General features: G+C 29.8%; 1 pseudogene; it reads left to right on the top strand.

Annotated features, from left to right (window-relative positions):
• The window catches only part of LOC100788320 (uncharacterized protein At3g17950-like), a 7,814-nt pseudogene extending 6,061 nt beyond the window's left edge, over window positions 1-1,753 (top strand).
• Window positions 1,754-7,888: the final 6,135 nt, after the last annotated feature.

Below are 7,888 nucleotides of genomic sequence, written 5' to 3'. Positions count from 1 at the left end.
TAGACAGCTATTCAAATTAGACATAATTAGCTATGAATTTAAATTTGATACATACACACACACACACATATATATATATATATATATATATATATATATATATATATATATATATATATATATATATATATATAATGATAGGACCGTTTCGTATATATGCCTACCTCCCATCAAAGAAAATTATATCATATTTCTAAAAACTAAAACTTCTATATATACTGTACTAATTAGATACACTTCTATTTTAAATTAAGAGAGTATGACACTGAGTTATTCCAAGTTAAGGATTTTGGATAGCCTGATAACTCTGTTAAACGTTGCAACCCTTACAAATGAGAAAGTGTAATTTAAGTGATAGTTTGAAGATTCACTGAGAATAAAATTTGATGCCAATCAACTGCATCTTGAGATCAAACTATAAAAATATCAGAAATGTTGTATAAATTTTAATCAATACTGCAAGCCATTAAGAACAAGCTTAGTTGTGAGAGGGAAAACCTATAAATGATTTATACTTCCCCTGATGACAGTGTTCCTGTCTTAAAAATATCATCTATGTTGCAACTTTCTGTCTTTAATTCCTCACCTTCTTATATGACAGTGTTCCTGTCTTAAAGTTAAAAAGTTAATGTGTTTGTTGCATTTCGTAGAACAATGACCAAATTACTGGCTGGGCAAATGTAATTGCCTCTGGAAGTCATTGATTATCAGATTTAGAATGCAGTGCTCACTTGAATTCAGTTAAAGTGTGTTGGTCATTCAATTTATCTCCTATTAAATACTTTCACATTTGATTAAAGATTTGCGTAATTTATGCAATTTTTTGTTGCGAAAGTAGCAACAGCCAACAGAGATCATTCTTAACTTTTACCTACCATCTAGAATGTATCTGTAGATAGAATACTCACTAGCTAGTTAGTACATTGTAGTTTGTTGGCGAGCAATATGAAGAATCAATGCTATTTTAATTAAGCGCGCCTCCTTCCCTTTTCACTTCATGTGCTACTGTTCAACATTGATTGATGAAATTCATAATAGTAATTTGGGTTTTATGTCAAGGGCGAGTTTTAATATATATACTCATATATAAGTGAAGCATGGAACATATATATATATATATATGAAATGTCTTATGGACTAAAAATATGTTTCTTTGATTCAGTCCACGGGGTCTTTTTTCCCGGACCAAAGTATCACACTTGGGAGCCTTATGGGTGTCTCTAGCATTGTAGAGTTGTCTAGAAGATCACTAAGAGGAACTAAGGCAGAACTATTAAAGAGTAAAAAGAAAAGGTTCAATTTTAGCTCATGGTCATGCTGTTTGGGCTCGAGTAAAATTAATGAAGCTGAAAGCCAAAAAAAATCCACCATCTATTGGTCAATTTCTTGCTGTGGAAAGAAGAGCTGCTAATGAAAACAGAAGGAACCAAAGTCTTCCTATTTACGACCCTCATGATGAGCTTGCATTGGCTGAAACCAATAATATTGCAGAGCGAAATTCACTATTTATGAATGGTACCATTGCTCCCCCTCACTCCATAAGTCCAAGGCAGAGTATCGGAACAGAGAGAGAAAACAGGAAAGTGAGGCAACACAATAAAGGGTTTGGTTCACTTGCGGAGCTGTTTTCATGCATGTGTGGACAAGATGGCTTTGGCTAACTCCTCGTTATTATTTGGCATCAACATCTGCCATTTTTGCTTTGTATCTTTATATGTTACATTTGTTTCAAAGTTAACGTTAGATGTAAGTGAAATTTGTATCTAAAATAATCTTAGTTGTGATTTTACATTGAAATTGTTTTATTTATTAAAGATTTTAACGATTATGATTCAATTATAAATTACAGTTTAAATTATATTAAGATAATTATTTTTAAAAATTAATAAATTTATCATATATAATAAATTGTGATCAAATAATTATGTAAAAAAATTTATCCGTGCATAATCCTTCTTTTCTTTATTAAAAAGTGCAAAAATTGGTTCTCTAATGTTAAAATAAATGTGGACTTACTCTATGTTTCGCTTGTAAATGGATGATAAAATTTCAATATTGGGAGGGAGAGGAGGGGATCAGCAATCGATTAGTGTATTATGGATAAGTTCTAGAATTTTAGTTTCTTTTGTCCAAGATTGACTCTAATCCCTTAACTCATTATCACAAAATAACACAATAAAATGTATTAGGTCTTTTTATTTAGGGTCAAGCTCATGTACAAAATATCTTTGTGATTTTTGTAATTTTAGTGAAAGACCTTCTTTTAATTAAATTAAGAAAATAATTAATTGAGGTAGGGCCAAGTTAATCAAGAGTCAAAGACACCGCCGAATAATCAAAGAAAAATACTGTAATGTTTTTTAGAAAGTAAAAACCTTCCAATTAACCCACAAAATTAATATTTTTTTAAAATTACAAAAAAAATAAGTCAACAAAACCCCCAAATGAAAATTATTCTAAAATTGCAAGAGAAAGATGTTGAAGAGAGAGAAAGCGATTTTCCCAAGGGGTGAAGACATGGTTGATAACGGTTAAATATGAACTATTTTTTATAATAAAAATATGTTAAAAATATCTTTAAAAATATTTATTTAGCAGTTATTTTTTGCTTAAATATTAGAAATTAATATTTTTCTTATTTATGACTTGTAGATATGAAAATGAGAGATTAAAAGCAAAAAAATCTAGAAAATATGAAAAATATAAATAAGGAAGATTTTTTGGCATCAGACCCAATACTATTCCAATAGGTATAAAAAGAGAGTCAAGGCAAGGAGAAAAGACACTATCCCACACTACCCTGGAGACTCAGAACTTTCTAATGAATACATCTTAAGCCTATCTCAAATAGGAGAAATCCTTTTTTTATGTCCTTTTTTCATTCCTCCTCCTCCTTAAATTTCTATACCCTTTTTCAAGTGTAAGGCACCTTGTGGCTATGAGAGGCTAAACCCTTAGTTAGGGCTTAGTAGACCTAACAAGTCAAAAGATGTATTATACACTTCATATTTATCAATGCAAACAAGTGTTTTCTTTCCTATTATCCTCTCTTATTTCAATTTCATATGTCATTCATCCTTGCATCATCTTTAAGGGTTAGGTGCTCGACAGAAGAAAGGTTTTGCATGCATCTGTTTTGGAAATTAGTCGCTCGACAGAGGATAATTTCTAATATAACTAAAAGGAGGGGTATCTTAATAAAATCATTGCTAGACATAGAGTGATTTCATTATGCTCATGCATCAAAGCAAACATCTAGAATTAAAACTTCATGTATTTTATCCATTGAGTCTTTGCAAAGACATTTGGGAGATAGATAGGTAAGATAGACTTGTCATCGTGAGACATCAGAGGCAAGTATTCTAACAAATGTGGGTAGGAAAAAATTCATCAAATTGACAGAGAAAAATCTAAAATAATACATCTTAGACAAATAAGACAAGTTAGGTCCCAACATTATCATATTTTGAATTGTTTTTTTTTATCTTATCTTAATTTTTTATTTTTCTTATCTTATCTTTTTTTCTTCTATCTTTATCTTTATCTTTATCATCTTTTAACTTAAATATTTTTATCTTTTCTATCTTTTTATTTTTATCTTTATCTTATTTCCTATCTTTCTTTATCTGTTGTTTTAAATTCATTATCTCTTGCTTGGAAATTGGGTTTGCATAAATCTAAATACAAACAAAGTCCTAGTGGATTCGACACTCGAACTTCTGAGTACTTTACTACTTGTGACAAAATTGGTGCACTTGCCAACTAGTTAACAATGGTCTTTGAACACGTTGTGCGGAGGGCGTGAAACTCCTCATCCCACAAAACGAGGTCATCCTTTTGCTCAGGGTGTGCCTCTTTGGTGAAGTTTCTAGCAACAACGTTGCATTGCAAAAAGCTTAAGGTAAGTTTGGGACCCTTCCACTTAATCTAGAGCACAAAACCTTTCTATGTGGACGCGCGCACTAGATCACAGCCTTGGAGAATTAAGGTCTTCACGATGACTTTCACCTCATACTTCTTTGAGACGAGAGGGGGCCACAACCTCCACTGCATCATCTTCACCACCATCGAAATGATGTCATGTCATTGGTCAACGTTTAAAGGAAAAAAGAAAGAAGAGAGAGAGAGAGAGAGAGAGAAAGAAGGGTTTTTGGAGAGAAAACGTAAATGAAATGAAAGTGGAATACAAATTTGCGCATGGAGAGTAACAACCGAGCGAGCATAACAACTGAGGGGATGTTGTTGTCCTTGGACTTGTCGAACTCCACACCGACGTAGTTTGATATGTTGTCACCGACAGCGAGCACGAGGAGTAGGTCGTGGCCGTTGCTAAAGACGGAGAAGGAGAACTCCACAGAGAGGGATGTAGGGTAGGAGAAAGTGAAGGGCTCGTGGGGACTGAGGATGCCAGAGGAGGAAAGGGTGGGGCTGTGAGTCACACGTGGAAGTCATAGTTTTCGACAGCGACGACAAAGACAACGTGGGTGTCACTGAGGAGATAGATGTTATCAGGGTCTAAATTGGGGGGTTGTTCGGTCGAAGAATGAGAAGGTTGAACAAGGAGAATTGAGAAACAAAGGATTATGTAAGGGTCTCTTTTGGATTTGACGGAGAGGCAGGTGAGGTTAGCGAGGAGGAAGAATACACAAAATGAGAGAGGGGGCATATCTAGCTCAAAGACGCAGAGTGAGAGAGGTTGGTAACATGTCACACATGAAAAAACTATGTTTTGGAATTTTAGAATGTATAGAATGAAAGATGAATAGAAGAAGATGATGGTGGAATTGAAATTGGGTTTTTTGACTTGTTATTCAGACAAAAAAAAGAAGAAGAAGAAGAAGAAAAAAGAAATGGAAAATTGGATTTTTGAGCCGACACAAATTACACTATCAATTATTTAACGGACATGTCATTACTTAATTAACAAAAAAAATTAAAACAACTTTTTAAATATCAAATAGCCAATTCGTAGGAAAAATTTAGCAGGAATTAAAGATAAAAGTCTTATATACTAGAAATAAAAAATATATTTAAAAAGATTATAATGTTTATAATGTTTTTTATATGTGTTTCAACAACTAGTTTAGAATATATAAAAAAAAATATAAGGGTTTTTATATGTGTTTCAACAACTAGTTTAGAATATATAAAAGAAGATTAATTAAGGATTATTTAGCAGTTTTTAATTAAAATTCTGAACTATTTTTTTTCAATAACAAAGCATATTTTTTTTACAGAAACAAAAAAACATATTATTCAGTCCACAAAATGTCTATAAAACTCCTCAAATAACCAAACAAGTGAATTACTCATCCTATTGTGTACCGTACGTGATATGTTCTTAACTTATCCGGATTCATGTGAATAACCACTTTGATTAGATAGATCCAAAACTGAAGGTTATGAGATTCTTAATTATTTCCATTTTAATACTGCAAAAGGCCACATGTGATTCTGAATATGACTCATTCTCCAAGATATTTCTTCCTGCAACCTGTCGGCAGAGACCGTAGTAAGTATCTTATAAAAGATAAATGGCAGTGACATCTTGTATATTCTTGTTTTTTTTCTTCTAGGTTTATAAGTATTTTTTTGGAAGTAATTTTATTCCAGATAAAATATATACAGTTCCCTATATTTAATTCTTCTAATAAGAGTTTTTATCATGTATCAGTATAACTTTGGAATTCAAAATTTGTTTAAAAATAAATGTATATCCTCTAAATCTAAACTAATTACTTATTAGTATCTTGTAATTTTTCTTTTTTTATACGTATTTTTAAAAATTCTAATAATCACATAAGTAGTAAGTATATAGTAACTCCACTTGTCATTTTTTTAATAATAACTTATAGTGAGTAATGTCAATTTTGTAAACAAATATTCACGTCAAGAATGTTGTATTTCTCTATTTCATTAAAAAAAAGAGTTGTATATATTTATTGTTTCATTTAATCGTACAGATAAAATAAGAGATAAAAAGTAAAAAATAAAACTATTATTTAAATTAAAATATTTTTTAATTGACAAAATTGTAAATTTAGTCCCTCAGTTTATTTTTAGTTTTGGATTTAGTCTTTCAGTAATTTAATTCACGAATTTAATCTCCTATTTTGTAAAATCGTGCAATGTCGGTCCCGTAGGTTACAATTGGACGTTGACCGTTAATAAGTGATGTTAACTGTCACGTGTCATGTTCTTATTAGATGATGACTGTCACGTGTCATATTGTGATTGGATGTCAACTCCATGAAAGATGAAATGTATTGTTATTTTCATTGACCAATCAGAACATGACACGTGACAGTCATCATTCAATAAGAACATGACATGTGACAGTTAACATCGCATGTTAATGGTCAACGTCCAATTGTGACCTGTGTGATAACATTACACGATTTTATAAAATAGGGGACCAAATTAGTGAATTAAATTAATGGAGATCAAATCCGAAATTGGGGATCAAAAATGTAATTTTGCCTTTTTAACTAAAAACCGAAGAAAAATATATTTATATTGATTTTTTTTTCATTTTAATACGGTAATATCGGATAATTTTGTAAAATTTAAAATCTTTTTTAATTTCTTTTCATTAATAAAGAAAAAACTTATGCGGGTCCTTTTTTTTTCTGTCTACATCCTGTAATGGAATTACACTTTGCAGACACTTTTAGCAGAAGTTTTGTCATTAATTGGATTTCAATTCAAAAAATATTACATAAATCACGAAAGGAGAAAGAGGAGTGGCAAATTTCCTGTTTAAAACAAGTACTAGTATCAAGTATGGACGTATAACTTCAAAAAAAAAAAAAGTATGGACGTAGGTATAACTTATAAGTATATATTTGTAAGAATTTATAGAAATAAATGTATATTTAAATATTTTAATATTCATCTTCGTTTATACTTTCATATGTTATTTAATGTCTTAAATTTTTTTTAAAAAATACTACTATTATACATGATCCATGCATGTAATAATACAAATGAATTAATATCGTTTCACACATCTTATGTGTGCATGAATAATATTCGTTAAAAAATGGTTAAAATATGAAAAAGAAGATGATAAATATGTTTTAAAAAAAGATAATAATAAATATTTTTGTTATCACAATAAATTTAGATTTATAACCTCATATAGAAATAATAATAAGATTATCTTTTTATTTGCTTTTTTTAAAAGGCGATTGTCTTTTAACTTGTAAAATATTAAATGTAATGATTTGTCGAGGTCTCTTACGAACTGGACCTCCTTAATTAGTCCTTATTATATGTATGTGATTCTTTTTCTTTCGTTGAATAAAAGTCAATTTTTTTATTTTAAAAAATCGTGATAACATAAATTGAAACAAAGAATAGTGATTAAGTCGATTCATTTGAATTAACTCATCATAGATCAATGTGTGTTAGTAGACTAAAATTTTACTAATTTGACTCAGTTTTGGAAAAATAGATATATAGGCTAAACAAATTGGATCTATGGGTTATATACTATTTACAAATTTAAAATTAGAAATGATCAAATTAGACAAATTATTTTTTTGTATAATAATTAAATTAATAAAATATATTTAATTACTATGTATAAACTAAAATAAAAATATTTTATATAATCTTATCTAACAGTTATATACTTATATTAAACTAATTTGTGTACTGTAGCTAGCATTTGGTCACATCAAGTGCGACAGGTATACCCCATATATATATATATATATCAATAAATATTATTATAAGATTAAAACAACAATAATTATTAAACAATTAATAAATCGGGTCTAGTCAACTAAATACTAATTTTGGTTGGTCATTATTTGAGATCGTAGTAAGATTTTCTTGTTGTTTGAGGAATAAACAAATCTAACTAAGTTTTCATATTTGGTTT

The sequence above is a fragment of the Glycine max genome, chromosome 13, assembly GCF_000004515.6.
Source record: "Glycine max cultivar Williams 82 chromosome 13, Glycine_max_v4.0, whole genome shotgun sequence".
Lineage (NCBI taxonomy): Eukaryota > Viridiplantae > Streptophyta > Magnoliopsida > Fabales > Fabaceae > Glycine > Glycine max.
The sequence above is the reverse complement of the archived record's forward strand: the minus strand, read 5'-3'. Positions and strand labels throughout refer to the sequence as shown.